Source organism: Apostichopus japonicus, chromosome 14, assembly GCF_037975245.1.
Source record: "Apostichopus japonicus isolate 1M-3 chromosome 14, ASM3797524v1, whole genome shotgun sequence".
NCBI lineage: Eukaryota > Metazoa > Echinodermata > Holothuroidea > Aspidochirotida > Stichopodidae > Apostichopus > Apostichopus japonicus.
Genome location: NC_092574.1, coordinates 27,571,239 through 27,593,061, shown reverse-complemented (window position 1 = coordinate 27,593,061; position 21,823 = coordinate 27,571,239). Strand labels below are relative to the sequence as shown.

Genomic DNA, 21,823 nt, shown 5'->3' with positions numbered 1-21,823 from the left:
GGCGACGAAAAAAGAAACTTTTATGAACAGGATGACTGGCGCTAATGACTGACTAACATGATGCAATTAATGTGGCAAGAAGGTTAGAAACCACCAGCATCAAAAGAGAACACTGTACTGAGAATATCACACGCAACTGATCAAATTCATTATCATTTTTCTATGAGCAGTTTCCCCTAAATGAAAGGAAGTATTTTTATTACAAAAGAAAAATCAGCAGGTCTCCTATTAGTGAGGCCTTGAGCTGACGAAAAGGAGCCCCGCTGGAAGAATTGTTGTCATTAGATATCAAGATATGAGAACAAAAAGAGGACAAGGTCTCACAACATTATGACTTCAACTAATCCACCACAATTGGAGACCAGCTAGCTATGACCATGGAGCTATAAACAGAAGGAGAAAACCCACTCTCTAATGTCCGTAAAACAATCAATCATCGCCTTAACCACCCCGCTGAGTTTCGCGACTAATATCAGTAGCGATCATGTTACATCGGGCAGTGCGAAGCGACCGCGAGAGCTCCTTTGATCTTGCATCATTGTAACCGCCGCAAATGGAGAAAACGACTGGTTGTGTAAAAATAAAGCTTATGAATATGCATGTCCTAAAGTTCAAAGTGCGTCAAGTGCATGTTTAGTTCTGTTTTCTCGCTCCATGGTGACAGCTTCGAGATTAAAATCTGATTAAGTCCAACGCTAAAAGCTATATCTTTGGTCTAAAAGAAACCCGATATCGTTGCACGAAACATTCACTGAGTTAGCCTTGTTTTTCAAGATTCAGATTTTATTGACTTCGTCCGAAAAACTGCCCTGTTTTTCGCGGATTTTCTCGCTTTCCGGACATCTCCGGATAGAATTCCATCGTGTTATGTGCTTAGGACGACCTATTGTTCACAGTGTACAACGACTGGATAGTGTACGGGTATGTACGAAAATGCTATTCGACTTAGAATTTGCTATGTATTTTCACTCTGACTGCCGAAATTACAGGTTGCACAAAATGGCGTCTGTGATAACTTGCACAATGACACGGATGCAGTCCAAGAGTAATTGTTTTCAAAGTGATTTTAATAATGATGCTTAAAATATATGAACATTAGCCCATTTCATGAGGGTTAAAATTGTAGTCCCCTGGCCCTAGGCTAGGCATAATTATATTAAGTGTTACTGTTAGGGTCGGAGCCTTGGCCTATAATATAAATAATACTAAACCCTAACTTGGCCAATCTCAAGTGTGAATGAAAATACTTATTGTAAGACATGTTGTGAACACTTAACTGAGATTCAAGGGCTACATTAAGCCTTTACATTGCCAGTAACCCTGGGTCAGTATCCAACATAAGAAGAATCTCTGTTCGATTGCTTGATTTATATTTGTTCGATTGGCCTAATATTTTTGTGGTTCATGCCCTGTGCTAGATTGGGCCTAGTGGATTAAGTTACATTACATAGACCATGTGTAGGCAGGGGTAGTTGCTGCTGTGGCAATGTGACCCACACACCAGTAAATAAAAAATACAAACCATAAGCCTATATGCAATGCTGTTGTGGGGTTCTTATGATAGGTCTCCAAATCCATGCAGGCTCTAAGCCCAATGCCCTTGAAAATATGGATAATTTTCTAAATAGTTATGTGCAGGCCCCTGTCCTGACTATATTGGCTCCTTGAAAATGTTCATAAAGTAGGAGTTTAGGTAGATTCCATTGCAAACCAGATGCATTGGATTGAACTGCAATTGTGCAATAAAATATCAACCTACTGTATTTATGTCCCTTACGGTACTACAAAGAACCGACTGCACTGGGCCACAGTGTTACATCACTGCATTGATTGAATTTAAATTTGAAGGTATTGTCCACAATAGGAAATTCGGCTTACACAGGTCGAAAACGAAAAAAGAAAAGCAATAGTATAAGTATCAAGTACCATTGATGCCCAAAAGTAAGATTTCCTTCTGTTTTATTCAATAAGTTTATTGACCCATTTGGAAAAAACATTTACTTTATGTGGGAAGTAAAAGTACATGTGAATTAAAACATAATGTTAAGTTGCTTACACTTTGGCCATTTCTTTTTCTCAAGGTATGACTAGTGCCCATCGGGAACGCTTAAGAACATTGTGATGATTATGTGGCAGCTCAAAGACCATCCCAAGTGACAAGGCACCAAAAACTAAACAGGGCTACCATGCATGGATATTGGGCACAATGTTTTGTCCTTGATGGTTGCAAGTTCCAAGGCAATCAGTTCATTACGTTGTAACTGCCACAAAAGGCCAAAAAGAGGAGGAAGCAGATCGCAGTTAAACCAACTTTTTCACTTATGTATGGAACAATTTTTCAGTACATTTCCATATGAAGTAACAGAATTTATTTTATTTTTTCATGGAACTGGTAAATTGTAATAATGAGTTAATGTTCTATAGATTTTGCAATATCTTTTGCATAAATGTTTTCTTTGATTAATACAGTACCAGGGACATAGCCAGGTTTCTGGTATGGGGTGGGGGCAAAGTCAAATTTCTGTCCCCATTTTCAGGCACTAAGCGGTGGAACGACGTCCTGGGGAGGGTATAAGGGGCATCCTCCTCCCCTGAAAAATGTTGTTTAAAAAAAAGCTTAAGATGCAAAGGGGGTGTTATCGTTTCCATTCTTTCAACTGAATTTGTGTACTAAGAGGAGTACATTTAAATAGTTTTTTTGCTCCCTATGATTTTTCACCGTCGCCACTCACGTCCCCAAAAAATTCTGTGGGGAGGGGGGGACTCGCCCCACACTGTCTACACCACTGTACAGTACTGTAAATGAACTCAAACTGATTTGATTGTTCTGTATAGCACTACAGTAGATTTATTTCACAGTATTTTAAATTTTTATTTGTACTTTTGTTGTACTAGTACTTAAAGTGGGGATTTCTGTCAGAAGAACATTGTCATTTGTCCATGTGCTCTAGATTATTTATTGGTGGAACTAGCACAGTATATTTAAATAACAATGTGGTGATTTGACCTTGTATAGTTTTCATGTTATCTTGTGAAGTAGTTTTATTTTCCTTTTGTTTAGTACAATATATACAGTAAAGGAACTCTAACTTGCTGTTCTGTTTTTTGCCAGCTCTCATTATTTCACAGCCCTATAGTTTACACTGCTTAGCAATATGATGATAGAAATAGCAAAGGTAGTGTAGGGAAGGTGCCCTTATAATCATATGCATAAAATTGAATAGCCAAGTTGTCAACCAGAGTGCAGTGGTCAAGCGACTAAAAGGAGGTGCCATCCTGGCTGTTACTAATGGTTACATTGTGCCCATGGGGGATTAAAATCACATTTTGTGCTCGAATTATGTCAATATAAGTAAACTCATGTAGCTAAATACATTTTAATTTTGCTGGCACAAGGCCTAGGAAGGTGGTGGGATGGGGGGGGGGGGTTAGTGGGTGTCATAAGGAGTGAAGGTGGGTCAAGAGAAGGAACCAGTGTGATGGTATTGATGGTGAGTTTATGGAGCTCCAAATGCCAAAGGTAGTATGAGGGTTTTACTTTTGAGAGATAGGGAGTTGGGCATCTGTGAAAATTGTGGGAAGGATTCTAAATGCTGGTGAGGATATTGGGGTGTAGAGAAGACTAAGCTTTGCCAACAGAGAAAGAAAGGGATGAAGTGGAAAGTTTAAAATCGTCCATGCTGAGCTAAAGTGCTTCTTTCAAGAGGGTGTAAATATTGCGAAGGTGAGTTTTGTTTTGTTTTGTTTGTTTTGTGGGCGATGCTGCCATAGGCTAATTTAGAGCGGATGGTGTCCTACCTACCAGACCTACAGTAGGTGGTGTTGAAGAGAAATCATGTGTCACCTTTGACCATCAATAAAATTTACAAGGAAACAAATAATCACAACAAAGTTTAAACTTTCAATTTGTACAAATCTGACAATATTCTAGTCCCACTATATTTCTCTGAACTAAAGAAAACTTGTTATAAGCTTGAAAGATGAGGTTTGCCATTGAAAGAACAAACGAACTATGTAAGTATACAACAATACATAATTATCATAAAATCAACATATATAGATACCAATCATGTTACTCTCAGTTTCACTCCTTGCTTTCACTTGCCAATTCTTTTCTTAATGGTTTCTCTCCTTTCTTGCTACATGAAGTCATCCTTTTTTTTTTACTTATCTCCATGTACATTCTAACAAAAGCATTTACTTTTAATTTTACCCAATAAACAACAAACGTATGAAATTTGAAGCAACTAACTGCCCAGTGCCCACTTAAGTCCTCGTTTAACAATTCTTTAACAAGATCTGCCCACCGATTCTGAACTGGCTTGTGTTGCAGAAGTTTTTGCAGAAGATGGTCTTTCACATTTTTATTTCTCAAAATAAGCAAGGTCTTCATGTTTAAAATTTGCTTTGTCTGAAATTCCAGTCTTGAAAAACATGAAGATATTATCATTAACTAAGAGTAATCCACCTCTATTTTGTTTTTCCACCCAGGCTTTACTGTAATCCAAAAAACTGTGACCTTCACCTGCAACAGACATAAATTTTAAGCACTGTAAAAATATTAAAGCATTCAGAGTACTCTTAACTTTCATGTAACGTTTATTAAGGGCAAATGGCACATAACCTGCTACATATCTTAGAATTTGTTCCTCATGTTTTTCAACAATTGTATCTTCCAAATTTATGTCGTCTGGAACATCCAGCCTATCAAACTCTTCAATCATCAGCTTCACTATAAATTCAACTATATGCTGTAGCATGAACATTTTTAATTCTCCGTCGAGATTATCTTTAAACTCTACACGGCCCACATGCATTTTTTCCTTCTCAATAAACTAAATTATCAGTGACTTCGAAGTCATTACAAAAACAGATCATTAAGTGGCAGGTTATATGCCTTCTCATCATGTCCAATATCCAAAAATCGGTCCCCTATGTCCTCGGCGGATGCAAAGTTTTTTGGCAGCCATGTTTCGTGTATATTAATTTTGTTAATTTATAACACTAGGTTCCCTATGCAATAACAAACAGCGCTAACGTTATTTGCCTAACGAACGAAGAAAGGTTTTATCGGAAAATACTTGACTAAAAGTACCTATTTCGCCATTACTTGTTCATATATTGTGATGAAATATATGCTGAGATAAACAATTAATTATTAAGTACGAATCTTCGCATGATTCGGTGAGAAATGAAAGATATATTCCGATCGAAATTCTCACAGGTACGCGTAACGTAACATATATGAGTACTGTGTATACTATTTCAATTACATATACGTTAGGATCGTAGTGTCTGTTGTTATGTTGTGAGGGACGCTATATACGAAATGACCTTTGTACCAGGATTACGTAATAGCTGATGATGGCTTTACTCGTGTTTGTGCCCTGAGGCATGTTTACTTATGGCGATCAAATTTTGTCGGTTACAATGATACTTCAAAGTGGGTTTTCTCCTTCTGTTTATAGCTCCATGCTATGACATAGTAATGACACATCACAGATACACAGTAGCTATCACAGAACTTGATGGCATAGAATCAAGTTTTGGTTTGGCAATAGTGACCCCCCTCCACCCCCACCCCACACCCCATGATGTGCCATGAATTCAAATGTAAGTTGTTCTATTAATGAGCTACATGTACTGTAACACCTTTTCTGTGCATAATCCAGGCTCGATTTGTTCAGAAATGTGCTGCAATAATATCAATCAGCATTGTTTGTCTACATGTGCTATGCCTTATTGTACCTACATACAGGAAGTACAGGAACATACTGTCGATGGAAAAAAGAAATGATACATATTGTCCAAGATGTAATGAGGCCTTTTTTATATACCTGTAGGTCAGAGCTACAGCATTACCTTGAATATTAGTAAAGCAGTAGAATATCAGTAGATACTGTAGGTCATTTCAAGTCACTCCAGTAAAGCAGTAGGATAGCTGTAGATACTGTAGGTCATTTCAAGTCACTCGTGTAAAGCAGTAGGATAGCAGTCGATACTGTAGGTCATTTCAAATCACTCGTGTAAAGCAGTAGGATAGCAGTCGATACTGTAGGTCATTTCAAATCACTCAGGTAAAGTAGTAGGATAGCAGTAGATACTGTAGGTCATTTCAAATCACTCGTGTAAAGCAGTAGGATAGCAGTCGATACTGTAGGTCATTTCAAGTCACTCTGGTAAAGCAGTAGGATAGCTGTAGATACTGTAGGTCATTTCAAATCACTCGTGTAAAGCAGTAGGATAGCAGTCGATACTGTAGGTCATTTCAAGTCACTCTGGTAAAGCAGTAGGATAGCAGTCGATACTGTAGGTCATTTCAAGTCACTCTGGTAAAGCAGTAGGATAGCTGTCGATACTGTAGGTCATTTCAAATCACTCGTGTAAAGCAGTAGGATAGTAATAGATACTGTAGGTTATTTCAAGTCACTCTGGTAAAGCAGTAGGATAGCAGTAGATACTGTAGGTCATTTCAAGTCACTCCAGTAAAGCAGTAGGATAGCAGTAGATACTGTAGGTCATTTCAAGTCACTGGTGTAAAGCAGTAGGATAGCAGTCGATACTGTAGGTCATTTCAAGTCACTCCAGTAAAGCAGTAGGATAGCAGTCGATACTGTAGGTCATTTCAAGTCACTCAGGTAAAGTAGTAGGATAGCAGTAGATACTGTAGGTCATTTCAAATCACTCGTGTAAAGCAGTAGGATAGCAGTCGATACTGTAGGTCATTTCAAGTCACTCTGGTAAAGCAGTAGGATAGCTGTAGATACTGTAGGTCATTTCAAATCACTCGTGTAAAGCAGTAGGATAGCAGTCGATACTGTAGGTTATTTCAAGTCACTCGTGTAAAGCAGTAGGATAGTAGTAGATACTGTAGGTCATTTCAAATCACTCGTGTAAAGCAGTAGGATAGCAGTCGATACTGTAGGTTATTTCGAGTCACTCGTGTAAAGCAGTAGGATAGCAGTAGATACTGTAGGTCATTTCAAATCACTCGTGTAAAGCAGTAGGATAGCAGTAGCTACTGTAGGTTATTTCAAGTCACTCGTGTAAAGCAGTAGGATAGCAGAAGCTACTGTAGGTCATTTCAAATCACTCGTGTAAAGCAGTAGGATAGCAGTAGATACTGTAGGTCATTTCAAGTCACTCTAGTAAAGCAGTAGGATAGCAGTAGATACTGTAGGTTATTTCAAGTCACTGGTGTAAAGTAGTAGGATAGCAGTAGATACTGTAGGTCATTTCAAGTCACTCCAGTAAAGCAGTAGGATAGCTGTAGATACTGTAGGTCATTTCAAGTCACTCGTGTAAAGCAGTAGGATAGCAGTCGATACTGTAGGTCATTTCAAGTCACTCTTTCCGGTACATGTATAGCTCTTTTTTTCAAGTTCATCTTTTGTAATCTAATGGACCAGCACTGTGCTTACAAATCAAACAGTTCTGTGTTCAGAATTGTTTTTACGTACAGTTCATTCACCGGTAACTTCTTCCCAACAAATTCCTGAGATCATCTTTAATTTTCATTCTTTCCTAAAAGCTTCCCATCTCTCCTCCCATCTACTATTAAACTTCCTTGTCTTGCTCACAGATGCTTACTATAAGTAGCTTGCAAGACATACTAAAAATGCTGATGGTGTTATCAGCCAAGATTGCCAACAGCATACATGGATGTTGGTTATCTTGAACAGCAGGTTACCTATTGTTGGGGTGATGCCTCAAATACCACACCAGAATACTGCCAGGACAGGCCCTAAGGTTATAAACAAAACCCCAAAAACACAACAAACTGAGCAAAAAGAAAGAAACACAAAACTGCCTTGAAAACTAGCTCTGTCTTCTCCAGTTAATCAAGAGAAGAAACACAAGACCAAAAAATAGGGCACTGGAGGTAGTGATACTTCCTCCAAGGATATGCTAAAATATGCTAGAATGGTCATGGTGTGAATACCATTTATTATTCCTGCTTGTAACGCAGATTACATTACAGCTCATTTTTCCAGAACATGAAGGTGAACATACAAAAACCAACCATTTGAACCTGTTGAGGGATTGCAATACACTCAAATATCAGCAAAGGCTTCCAAATACTGTTGTGAAAACTTAAAGAGATATGGCAAATCTTACACACACAAGACGTTAAACTGCCCGTAATAAAGCATCGGTGAAGCATGTTTTCAGATTGAATCAATTTACTGAATAAATCTTGATAGTAGATTCAGATATTAAATGTCTGAGAGGAAGGGATGGAGTGTATCTTCAAATTCTAACTAATTATTAAGTGGAGCAGAGACTTAAACAATGAGCTGCTGAGTAACAAGAACCAGAAAAGTTTTGCAAATATTGAGTTATTTCGCCTCATTTCAAACTATTTTTACTTTCACTCTTTTCATTGATTAGAACATGTATGTCAAGTAACCAGGATTTCTGTATTGGTCTTTAAATCAGACTTCAAAAAATTTAAGACTGAATAAAACATATTCAGGATAAATATACCTTGTTTTTGTTATGAGATTTTGATAACACCCTATCCTCCTTCAAGCTAAAAACATTGAAAGTATACATTATCCAAGGTCAAACCATTGACTGCAAAGTCAATGTGTATCCAGCACATACCGGCAGTTGCTTGCTTGAACCAGCAATGCTTGAAAGATGGACATGTTTGTAGACAGGATCATCAAAGTACTTAGAACAAAATTTACTTCTCAACTATTTTTCTCAAGTTAATTTGCCATAACGAAACTATTAAATACTGAACATGTGTCCACAAATGTTCTTTGGTAATCTCTTCATAACCATACCCTCCTGTACCCCCCCCCCCAATCACCTCCCAAAGCTTTCTTTTCATGCTCTTCTACCAAACCCCCTACTATTGATCCTCTCTCTTCCCCCTTATCCTGTTCCGTCCTCACTCCTAATCCAGCCATGTACAGAAGACACATTAACCCCATACATAAAATAAGTTACTTTAGGAATCATATCAAACCTAAAGACACATTAACCCCATACATAAAATAAGTTACTTTAGGAATCATATCAAACCTAAAGACACATTTATCCCATACATAAAATAAGTTACAGTACTTTAGTAATCATATCAAACCTTAAGACACATTAACCCCATACATAAAATAAGTTACTTTAGGAATCATATCAAACCTAAAGACACAGTTACCCCATACATACAATAAGTTACTTTAGGAATCATATCAAACCTAATACACATTTACCCCATACATGCAATAAGTACTTTTGGAAATCACTTCAAACCTAAATGACACATTGACCCCATACACACATACAATAAGTTACTTTAGGAATCATATCAAACCTAAAGATACATTTACCCCATACATACAAGAAGTACTTTTAGGAATCATATCAAACCTAATGACACATTTATCCCATACATACAATAACTTACTTCATGAATCTTATCATACCTAATGACACATTGAGCCCATACATACATACATATACATACATACATACATACATACATACACCCATACATACATACATACATACGATAAGTTACTTTAGGAATCATATCAAACCTAATGACAAATTTACCCCATACATACTCACAATATTAGTTACTTCATGAATCATATATCTAATGACACATTTATCCCATACATACAATAGGTTACTTTAGGAATCATATCATACCTAATGACACATTTATCCCATACATACAATAGGTTACTTTATGAATCATATCATACCTAATGACACATTTATCCCATACATACAATAGGTTACTTTATGAATCATATCATATCTAATGACACATTTATCCCATACATACTCATAATATTAGTTACAACTTCATGAATCAGATCATACCTAATGACACATTTATCCCATACATACTCATGATATATTTATTTAGTTACTACTTCATGAATCTTATCATAGCTAATGAGTATATGTACAGACTGTCTTTTTTAACATGTCTCTTTAACACGACCACAGTGAAAATATGGCACTTTTGTATGTTTTTGAGGGATTGTTCCAAGCTCAAATTTCAAGCATTTAAGGTGATTGATGATGTAACCTAGGCAATACTGCTTGACATCAATAATATGTTATGGCAAGAATAGAATTGTATATCAAATCTCACTAGATACTCTAAAGTCAAAAATACTTTCAATGGCTGTGATTGAATAGAGTGCTACTTATATTGTAACATTGGAACTGTGAGTAGATCATGTGACTTATGGGAGGTTCTGCCGGTAGTACAGAACCAGGTATGATGAATCACTGAGAATAGGGAACTTACAAATATTGTGGTGAAGCACCTGATTTAAGACTAAAAGCCTAGTCTTACTTACATCCTTACTAAAGTGGTCAGGAAATCCAAGAACTTCCTCCAAAAGAATGACTTCTAGGACCTGTCATATTCATGTCAGCTCACTTGTATTTTCTTTGGTCATGAGCTGTAATAATATTGATACTTAAGCTATTCTTCTATTGGCAGTGCTGTGATTATATTGAGTCCTATGCCATTAGTGATAAAGATTGCAGCATGATCAGTTTCAATCAGTATGGCTGATGTTGCTGTCATCTCTGTCAATTATTATTATAGAGTACATACAGTGTATAAAAGATTGAAACTCACTCTAAGCTTGGAGAGAGAAAAAACTGAGGTTGTGGGGAGACAGGTCAGCGAGACGGGAAATAAATATATTAGAGTCTCATGTAAAACAAATTATTGTTTGGGACTTAACATGATGGTAATGTAATGTGTGAACTGTGAAAATGTTTTCTTCTAAAGCAGGCCTATATTGATTAGAAACAGGGTTTTAAGACTTCAGATTTTTGTCATACTCTCCCATGTTTGACTCTTTGTCTTTCAAAAATGTGTTAATATCTGCTAATTGGTACTATGAATTTGAAAATTCATGGCCCAGTTTATCAAACAACACTACCTGAATGAAAGATTTCATCATGATCCAACATGGAATTCCCTCCATGCCTTGCAGAGGATTCCCAATGCTCCAATCCTTAGGTCCAATGTACTATAGTAGACCCTGACATTAGTTAGGTCCAATGTACTATAGTAGGCCCTGACATTAGTTAGGTCCAATGTACTATAGTAGGCCCTGACATTAGTTAGGTCCAATGTACTATAGTAGGCCCTGACATTAGTTAGGTAACTTAGGTCCAATGTACTATAGTAGACCCTGCCATTAGTTAGGTCCAATGTACTATAGTAGGCCCTGACATTAGTTAGGTCCAATGTACTATAGTAGGCCCTGACATAAGTTAGGTCCAATGTACTATAGTAGACCCTGACATTAGTTAGGTCCAATGTACTATATAGTAGACCCTGACATTAGTTAGGTCCAATGTACTATAGTAGACCGTGACATTAGTTAGGTCTAATGTACTATATAGTAGACCCTGCCATTAGTTAGGTCCAATGTACTATAGTAGGCCCTGACATTAGTTAGGTCCAATGTACTATAGTAGACCCTGACATTAGTTAGGTCTAATGTACTATATAGTAGACCCTGACATTAGTTAGGTCCAATGTACTATAGTGGGCCCTGACATTAGTTAGGTCCAATGTACTATAGTAGACCCTGACATTAGTTAGGCCCAATGTACTATAGTAGACCCTGACATTAGTTAGGTCTAATGTACTATATAGTAGACCCTGACATTAGTTAGGTCCAATGTACTATTGTAGACCCTTACATTAGTTAGGTCCAATGCACTATAGTAGGCCCTGACATTAGTTAGGTCTAATGTACTATAGTAGGCCCTGACATTAGTTAGGTCCAATGTATTATAGTAGACCCTGCCATTAGTTAGGTCCAATGTACTATAGTAGGCCCTGACATTAGTTAGGTCCAATGTACTATAGTAGACCCTGACATTAGTTAGGTCCAATGTACTATTGTAGACCCTTACATTAGTTAGGTCCAATGCACTATAGTAGGCCCTGACATTAGTTAGGTCCAATGTACTATAGTAGACCCTGACATTAGTTAGGTCTAATGTACTATATAGTAGACCCTGACATTAGTTAGGTCCAATGTACTATAGTAGACCCTGACATTAGTTAGGTCCAATGTACTATAGTAGACCCTGACATTAGTTAGGTCTAATGTACTATAGTAGGCCCTGACATTAGTTAGGTCCAATGTACTATAGTAGACCCTGCCATTAGTTAGGTCCAATGTACTATAGTAGGCCCTGACATTAGTTAGGTCCAATGTACTATAGTAGACCCTGACATTAGTTAGGTCTAATGTACTATTGTAGACCCTTACATTAGTTAGGTCCAATGCACTATAGTAGGCCCTGACATTAGTTAGGTCCAATGTACTATATAGTAGACCCTGACATTAGTTAGGTCTAATGTACTATATAGTAGACCCTGACATTAGTTAGGTCCAATGTACTATAGTAGACCCTGACATTAGTTAGGTCCAATGTACTATAGTAGACCCTGACATTAGTTAGGTCCAATGTACTATATAGTAGACCCTGACATTAGTTAGGTCCAATGTACTATAGTAGGCCCTGACATTAGTTAGGTCCAATGTACTATAGTAGACCCTGATATTAATTAGGTCTAATGTACTATATAGTAGACCCTGACATTAGTTAGGTCCAATGTACTATTGTAGACCCTGACATTAGTTAGGTCCAATGTACTATAGTAGGCCCTGACATTAGTTAGGTCCAATGTACTATAGTAGACCCTTACATTAGTTGGATTCAATACAATATAAACTTAAATGCTCTATGTAAGCTCTGATGGATGATCCTAGCCAAACCTACTTCATTAAATACCTGAGAGAACCAACTGGCAACTTGCAACTTTGTTAAATGTTTTGTCAGCAAAATTGTATCAAAGTAGTGAAGCCTCAAAGCATTATACTAAAGTACTAAGTACTCAGTGGCATTAGCAATAGGAAAAGCTGCACAGGGGAGGTCCGGCATATATCCCACACCATGTCTTGATCAGTAATCCTTGGAGGGTTATAAATTCAGTCAAAGAAGTATTAGTCGACTTATCTGGACCCAGGTCTTCCAAAGGTTTGAATCCAGCAATGTGCACCTATGCTCACCCCCAACCTATGCTCACTCCCCCCCCCCCTCTCCCCCTTTTCAACCTCACACACATATACTAAACTAAAATGTCTAAACTTTGACTTCTTTCTGGGAGAGGCTTCAACTGTGCGACCACATGTCCACATCCCATCCATATAAAATCTTGGATCTGGTTCTGCAGCCCTTTCATAAAGGTTTATTATGCCCCTACATAGTAAGTTAAGGAAAATTTAGAATTTAAATTAAACCCCCCCTTCCCCTTCCCCTTTGAAACTATGTACACATCACTGGAATTCACAAGAACTTAATTCAAACCATGGTGACCTGCAAAAGCTGATTAGAGCTTAAAAAGAGTTGCATGTAACCATGCATATAACTGAAGGTTTTGCAACTCCATTACCATTTGTTTGTCTTGACAAGATACAGGTTTAGTCATGACTGCCCTTATTGTTTGAGAACAATAAGCAAAGACTTACATATTGTCCTTAAGTATATCAATGTATATATTTAGTGTAACAGTGCAACAGTGTCATGGGAAATGACAAGAAATTCCCATGTGAGACCAAGTAAGACCTGACTCAGGAAGAATGGCAATGACCTTGTTGACACTCCTTCTCTTTGCCATGCATAGAGCAAGGTTTTAGACTTACCCAACTTGGTGAATGTGTTTCTAGTACAAGGACAATCTATGTATACTCTGCCTGGCTGACTGCCTGGCAGAGGGTACAATAAAAAAAAATAAAAAAAATTATATACTTACACTTTGTAATACATTTGAAGGATCAAATTATTTTATTATATTAGCCTCCCATCACATTAAATATGACCATTTTGCATCAAATCTGAATATAAAATAAAAATGCAGAAAGCTCAACTTTACCTTTGTGGTGGAAATGTTAGTACTTTTCATTGGCTAGCTTATTTTATGTTGTTATTGCTCGTAACTTTGCTATTCAAATAAAATCACAAACTCTGACTGGCTACAAATGCATGGTTAATAGCAAAGTAATCCTTTGGTTTAATACTGTACAATATGATATATTGTACTGTACAGGATTGCCAACAAAAAATTATAAATAGATTGAATGTTTGTCTTTTGTTGAATTTTGATAATTTGATATTTTCCACTCACTTTTCTACTAATGGTTTACTGTGTTAACAGCTTTTGTAAAAACTGAAAGAAAGTAAAAAACTGATCTAGAAATTCTAATTCTTCAGTTATACAAACAGTCACCAGTGTCATAACAGCAGCGTCCCTCTGGCGGTAGCCAGTTCTTTACCAATAGTCGACAAGATCCATAATGAACCAGTCAGTGAACATTAAAAATACAATAGTCATATCGTCATCACTGCCTAGTAAGAGTCATCATTGAGCAAATTAGTGTCCTCACCATAGCAGATAGTGTCCACAATGTAGCAATCTGTGTCAACACTGAGTTATGTTGTCGGCACTAAACAAGTCACAATGTCCTTGCTAGTACATCAGTCACATTTTCAGCAAAATACCATTTATAGTGTCAGGAATATAGCAGCCACATTGTCCCACTAATACTTGCATTTTCAGTCACCTGGCCCATAATGAATGGTTTGAGTGAGGATTCCAAACAGTAATTACTATTAGCCATGGAATATTAGTTTGCAAGAAACACAGCATTTTGATGTAAGGTAGACTAAGACTGTGGGACCTAGTTTTTTTCATTTGAAGATCCTATGGAGGATTGGGGAGCCTCTTCACTGCTTACATACAATACACTAGATACACTACTCGCAGCTTTGTAACAGTTTGGATAGCTTACATACATTTGTGTAAAACAAAGTAGTGATATGTTTCTCACTAAAGCGATAACATGTTCAGAATATTATTCAAAGTTACTTGACCTCAGGTACTGTACATTGACAGCATGATTAAACAAAATCCAAGATGTCAGGACCATAACCTGAAGAACCCAAGACATCATGTAGAAGGGCCAAGAGGTTAAGGATGGTATATTTCAGTTTGCCAGCGTTGTCTACAACGAGCATTTCAAAAAAGCGTCCTTATGAAAGCATAGTTTCAAAATCCAGAGACACAACTTTATCACAATTGTAAATTTGTACACTTCAAATGTCTGATCCAAGTTAGCTCCATATTTTATATACTAATAGAGTGGTAACACACTTCTTCTTGCACACAAACAATTAAAACATCTTCCCTTTATACCCCTCTCCAATCTCTCCAGTACTCCCCAACTGTCTAATGTCCCATCTCACATTCCCTAATATTCTCCTAATCCCCTCCTCAGTCCTCTCCCCCTAACCCTCCCCATCCCTAATCATCTCCCTCTCCTATCCTCTCTTAAACCCTCCCAATCCGTTTCCCAATGCCCTGGCATAGTACCTCTCCCTGCTTGCTATTTTGTGATTGATTCAGTCACTATTTAGGGACACTTTGACAAGTTCACAGAATGATTGTAATTATTTACTTTGACAACCTAAAGAACATGTCTTCAATTATTGCCCACAGTTTTGTCAACTATTATGGTCCACACTTAATAAAGTCCAAATGTTACCTACCATTCTGTAACCAGCTGAATGTTCTTCAAGATACTGTAACGATTAGATCTCATTAGATGCCAATGATGCTAAAGCTTTGATGCACTGTACAGTAGTATGGAAACCACTCTTTGGCATAATAATTTTATATTCCATTTATTGCTATCTATATACAGGTACCTTATTGCATAGATCCTTTGTAATTACTATTATGGTATGTACCTTGTTGTGAATTGTATTACAGATTAAACAGATTTACATTCCAGGTTATGTGGACTTGAACATTCATGTTGAAACAAAATGAAAGGAATCAATACCACACACCTACAAAACAGATTATCAAATAAAAGTCTAATACCTCCAGAACCTATTTGTTGATTGGTCCAATTACCTTGTTTAACTCTGATTGGTCCAATCAACCTCAAGAATGCAAAAGATCAGGTGAGGATTCCCTTGGAGAATACCTTATCATTCAGTGGTGATGAGTAGTACAGCATGGGTATCAGGGAGACCATAGTAACCAAGCTGTCAGTAATATGTAAGCTAGGTCAAGAGATCAACAGCAGGGACTAATAGGCCAATATGAACTGAGAATACTTGTCAGTGGTAAATCCAAATGTAATTCTGAAAATGCGTTACTGGTGGTAGAAACCTCAAAGAACTTACCCAGTGACTCACCACTTGTGTTAATTTCGATTTCATGATTGCATTGCATTTAAGGTCCTTGTACTATACTGGTTATGTCAAGATAATATATTGTCACAATTTAAGGTCCTTGTATTGTACTGGTTATGTCAAGATAATATATTGTCACAATTTAAGGTCCTTGTACTGTACTGGTTATGTCAAGATAATATATTTTCAAGATTAAAGGTCCTTGTACTATACTGGTTATTTCAAGCTAAAATTGTCAGGATATATTGTGTTGAGGGAAAACAGTGCACACAGGAATAGCTTTGTCATTCCCTCAGTTGTATTCAAGACCAGCTCCGAGCTACGAACATGAGACCAGCTCCCTGCTAAGAATATGAGCTGACCAGCTCCCTGCTAAGAACATAAGACCAGCTCCCTGCTAAGAACATAAGACCAGCTCCCTGCTAAGAACATGAAACCAGCTCCCTACTAAGAACATGAGACCAGCTCCCTACTAAGAACTTAACATAAGATGACCAGCTCCCCGCTAAGAACATGAGCTGACCAGCTCCCTGCTAAGAACATGAGCTGACCAGCTCCCTGCTAAGAACATGAGCTGACCAGCTCCCTGCTACGAACATAAGACCAGCTCCCTGCTAAGAACATGAGACCAGCTCCCTGCTAAGAACATAAGACCAGCTCCCTGCTAAGAACATAAGACCAGCTCCCTGCTAAGAACATGAAACCAGCTCCCTACTAAGAACATGAGACCAGCTCCCTACTAAGAACATGAGACCAGCTCCCTGCTAAGAACATGAGCTGACCAGCTCCCTGCTAAGAACATGAGACCAGCTCCCTGCTAAGAACATGAGCTGACCAGCTCCCTGCTAAGAACATGAGAAGACAATCTCCCTGGTTAGAACAGATTACAAGTACAAGAGAATGAACACATGAACATAATAGCAAGAATTCATACAATAGCACTGTATCACAGGTGGGAAACTTTAATAAACCACTATTTTGTAAGAATGTTGTAAACTTACAACCTTAACAGTGAAACACAAAGAAAGGAAGTGAAGTATTTTAGTAACAGTCCCTTAAAAGGATTGTCTGGTGGCCCAAAGAAGTTACCTTAAAAAATAGTAAATAATTTTCCAAACATGTTGTCAAAGTATGAGAACGCTAATGTTGCGTTTGACAGAGAAACGATTTTTTAATCGTTATGGATAGACATTTCAAATATGATTTGAACAGTACAATACGTGACGTCAGCTCTGCCATAGCAGATTGCGTCATAACCCACCCTCCGCACAGTACCTATACGGTAATCACAACAAAACAGCGTTTGTATACAGATAAATTTCTTCCTTAATTTCCGGTGAAATTTCTTAAAAATTAGATATGTTTTCAAAAACTCCTTAAGCCGCCATGTACTTGAGCGATGGTTCCGTGGTCTTTGAGTAACAGAAGGTAAATTTTAACAGCAGACTCTGAGTTGTTCAGGCTATACATCGCGCTATCCAGCTCCAACGCGAAAAATGTTCGCATGTAGGCTATACTCAAACATTGACAATCGGACAGTTCTGCGAAGCCTAAGCTTCTCAGTGCTATATATTCTGCTCTGACAACGATTCGATCAATTTCTTCAATAATTTCCGGTGAAATTTCTTATAAATTAGATATGATTTAAAAAACTCCTTAAGCCGCAATATATGTAGTAGATCGGTGGTTTCGTGGTCTTTGTGTAACACAAGATAAGTTTTAACAGCAGGCTCTTCGTTGTTTATACATCGCGGTATCCAGCTCCAGCGCGAAGAATGTTCGCGTGTATAGGCTACCCTAACGTTTACAATCGGACAGTTCTGCGATGACATCGATCCCGCCAAGTTTCATCTTTCGGTTTAACGAATACTTTACAAGTTTCCTTTTACTGTTAATTTGATCCGTGAATTTTATTTCAGCGATTTCGAAGAACAGTTTATGAACTGTGGTTTGAGTGTGAGTGTACTATGTGTAACGCTATACAAGTACACCAACTGAGCATCGTAGTATATACGTTCGCGAGTATGTACGTTATATATATGAGGCAATCCAATGTGCTTACACGTGAGTTAATTTGCTGCGGAATTGGGAGTGCTAACTTCAAGTCGCCTGTTTTGCCTATCTGCAAGCACTACGTCAATCACCATATTGAAGCGTTCGAACAAACGGTACTTTTGGTGAGAAACTGGTGAATTTGAAAACCAGATTTCTACAAGAAGAAAACGTCGAATGGGGACAATTTTTACATGGTTAGAAAGAGAAAAATAATTACTACAAGGACAATGTATCAAAATCTTCCACCAGACAATTCCTTTAAATCCTCAAAATAATGGTCAGTGTTCTTACCCAAGAGTTAATAAAATCCACACCTCTATAAGTAGTAAGTTTCAATGTTTCATAAATGAAAGAAAAAACAACCTTCTTACCCAACCCCCTACCAATGATTTTGGTACCATTCATAACCACCCCCACCTTTCTGGTAATAAAACTCTTGCCACCACCATCCCATTGTTGCCATAGTAATATAAGAATGAATATGAAAAATACATGTACTTCTTATTTCCTAAGAACTTTTTATTTGGTCTCTTGATTAGTTTTCCTTACACACAATTGTTTACCTGACTAGACAGTTCATAATCTCCCCTTTAATGTTTATCTCTGCTTTAGTGGGATAACCAGCTGTTGTACACATTCCTATCCTCTGACACACTATCCTACACTGTGAGTCTTTCAGAACCTCTGTTGTAAGCAAGAAGATTTATGAGGACCAACTCATTTGGCGGTCAATGCTCCTAGAATTGTTACTATGCTTGAAATTAGTTCACAGATCACCTCATAAAAACAAGGCAGATTTAATACACAGACTTGGCTCAGCATGATGCTGGCTCCCTCACTTGAACAATTCTGCAAACAGAGCTACTTTTATGTCTTTTTGCTCTGGGTTAATTAAGGGCAGTGCACATGAGTAGGTCTCTCCTATTCCAGTTATAGCCAAAATCCCAATTTATCAGGCGTCATAACATTGCAATTACAGTGGGTCCTGTCATCTGCATGTTGAGATGAAGGATTGCTCTCACCAGTAAAACTCAAGTGACTGGTGTTGACTTGATCATCTGAAACATAAATCATAAACTAGCACAGAAATTTGATGGAGAAGGAAAATATGTAGAATAAATAAAAACATATCTCTATCATTCTATGTAGTATAACAAATGTAAATGATGCTTTATATGAATATTGAGATGAACTTAGCATGAGCATTTCTTATTATTCACAGTAAGTATATAAGTAATAAATTGATTGGAAATTCTTTACAGAGGTGTTTCTCATTCATAGGAACGAAACCAATCTTGTGCTACTCTTACAGATGCTTACTTTCTTGTTACAAGAAACAACAATTCAAGTTGATGATAGTTTAATCAACACCTTTACATCAAGTCTCATAGTTGGCAACATAACATAACATTCTGGCAAGCAATACTCTCCAATCATTACTCCCAAATCAAATGCAAACCAGCATTAAGAAATTTTAACTTCATTCATATGTTTATAGGTCTGAGCCAGTCAAAGTGTCTTATAATTGTAGTCGTGTCCAGGTCTGAGCCAGTCAACGTGGCTTATAATTGTAGTCGTGTCCAGGTCTGAGCCAGTCAAGGTGTCTTATAATAATAGTCCTGTCCAGGTCTGAGCCAGTCAAGGTGTCTTATAATAATAGTCGTGTCCAGGTCTGAGCCAGTTGAGGTGGACATCTTATAATATAGTAGTCGTGTCCGGGTCTGAACCAGTCAAGGTTTTTTTATAATAGTAGTCATGTCCAGGTCTGAGCCAGTTGAAGTGGACATCTTATAATATAGTAGTTGTGTCCAGGTCTGAGCCAGTCAAGGTGTTTTACAATAGTAGTCGTGTCCAGGTCTGAACCAGTCAAGGTGTCTTACAATAGTAGTCGTGTCCAGGTCTGAGCCAGTTGAGGTGGACATCTTATAATATTGTAGTCGTGTCCAGGTCTGAGCCAGTCAAGGTGTTTTACAATAGTAGTCGTGTCCAGGTCTGAACCAGTCAAGGTGTCTTACAATAGTAGTCATGTCCAGGTCTGAGCCAGTTGAAGTGGACATCTTATAATATAGTAGTCGTGTCCAGGTCTGAGCCAGTCAAGGTGTTTTACAATAGTAGTAGTGTCCAGGTCTGAGCCAGTCAAGGTTTCTTATAGTAGTAGTCGTGTCCAGGTCTGAGCCAGTCAAGGTGTTTTACAATAGTAGTCGTGTCCAGGTCTGAGCCAGTTGAAGTGGACATCTTATAATATAGTAGTCGTGTCCAGGTCTGAGCCAGTCAAGGTGTTTTACAATAGTAGTCGTGTCCAGGTCTGAGCCAGTCAAGGTTTCTTATAGTAGTAGTCGTGTCCAGGTCTGAGCTAGGTGAATAATAATAATAATTAATGGGACTTATATAGCGTCAAATCAGTTAACAAAAGTCAGTGCTCAAAGCGCTCTACAAAGAAAGTAAATTAATTTACAAAAGAAGTAAGTGAAAAAATGGGTCTTAAGTAGACTTTAGAAAGTAGAAAGTAGCATGTTCGGATGTGATCTGGTAACTTGTTCCAGAGATAAGACCCAGAGTATTCGAAGCTTCTGTAACCATAGGTCTTCAATCGTGGTTTAGGAACAGTTAAATACAGTTTGTTGGAGGAACGAAGTGTGCGAGTTGGGAGTATATGGCAAGAGAAGTTGTGACAGGTACACAGGCTGTTCCAGATGATGAGCACAAAAGATGAGAAGTAGTTTATACTGGATTCTGTAGCTGATCAGGAGCCAATGAAGTTCCTTCAGAAGTGGCTTTTAACAGTAGTAATGTCCTGGAAAACTAGCAACACCATCAACAACACAATCCTTCTGACGAGTCTTCAGAAATCAAGTTTATGAAGTATATACAAGGTATTTAAAGTGTCATTTTCAGTTTGGTTAGAAATTTTTTCCAATAACGAGTCTTTCTTAAAATATGGTTGCAAGTAACCCAACTATCCTATAGATCGCTTTGCACGAATGAATTTAACTGAGTGAGTCATTAATGAATTTGATTAATCCTCAACTTTTTATCATCCTGACACTTTTCGTAATATTTAGTGTGAAATATATGAATAAACAAATCTCAAATGTTTTGACTTTTGGTTCACCACTTGTAATGACACTTGACCACAAATTTATACTTTATGATAGGATTTTACTTATCATTGGAATTCTTTATCAATTTCAGCTCACAAAATTGCTTTAAGGCAATATGGAAAACTAAGGATCTACTAGTGTTTGACCGATAATCGGTTAGATGATCGGCATCCAGACGATTATCAGACAATCGGTAAATAATCGGCAACGGCAAAATCCATTGCACTACCGATTATGTGGAACCGATTATTATGTTCCACATAATGGATTGTATTTTTCCGCCCTTTTGATTAACCACAACCACAACGAACGGGAGAAGAATGTAGATCATTAGATTCAACGCTGTTCATTAGCCGAGAAAGGTGCGCTAATCTACCGTGTAACGGTATCGCAAGTCC

The 21,823-nt window shown here is 37.6% G+C and overlaps 1 protein-coding gene and 1 long non-coding RNA gene across 6 annotated transcripts in view; one reads left to right on the top strand and one right to left on the bottom strand.

Annotated features, from left to right (window-relative positions):
* The window catches only part of LOC139980108 (teneurin-3-like), a 150,392-nt gene that overhangs the window by 112,385 nt on the left and 16,184 nt on the right, over positions 1 to 21,823 (bottom strand). The window lies entirely within an intron of this gene.
* On the top strand, positions 62 to 3,089 carry LOC139980114 (uncharacterized). The gene is made up of 2 exons (XR_011797451.1): positions 62 to 921; positions 2,082 to 3,089. It is a non-coding gene; the product is annotated as an uncharacterized lncRNA (long non-coding RNA).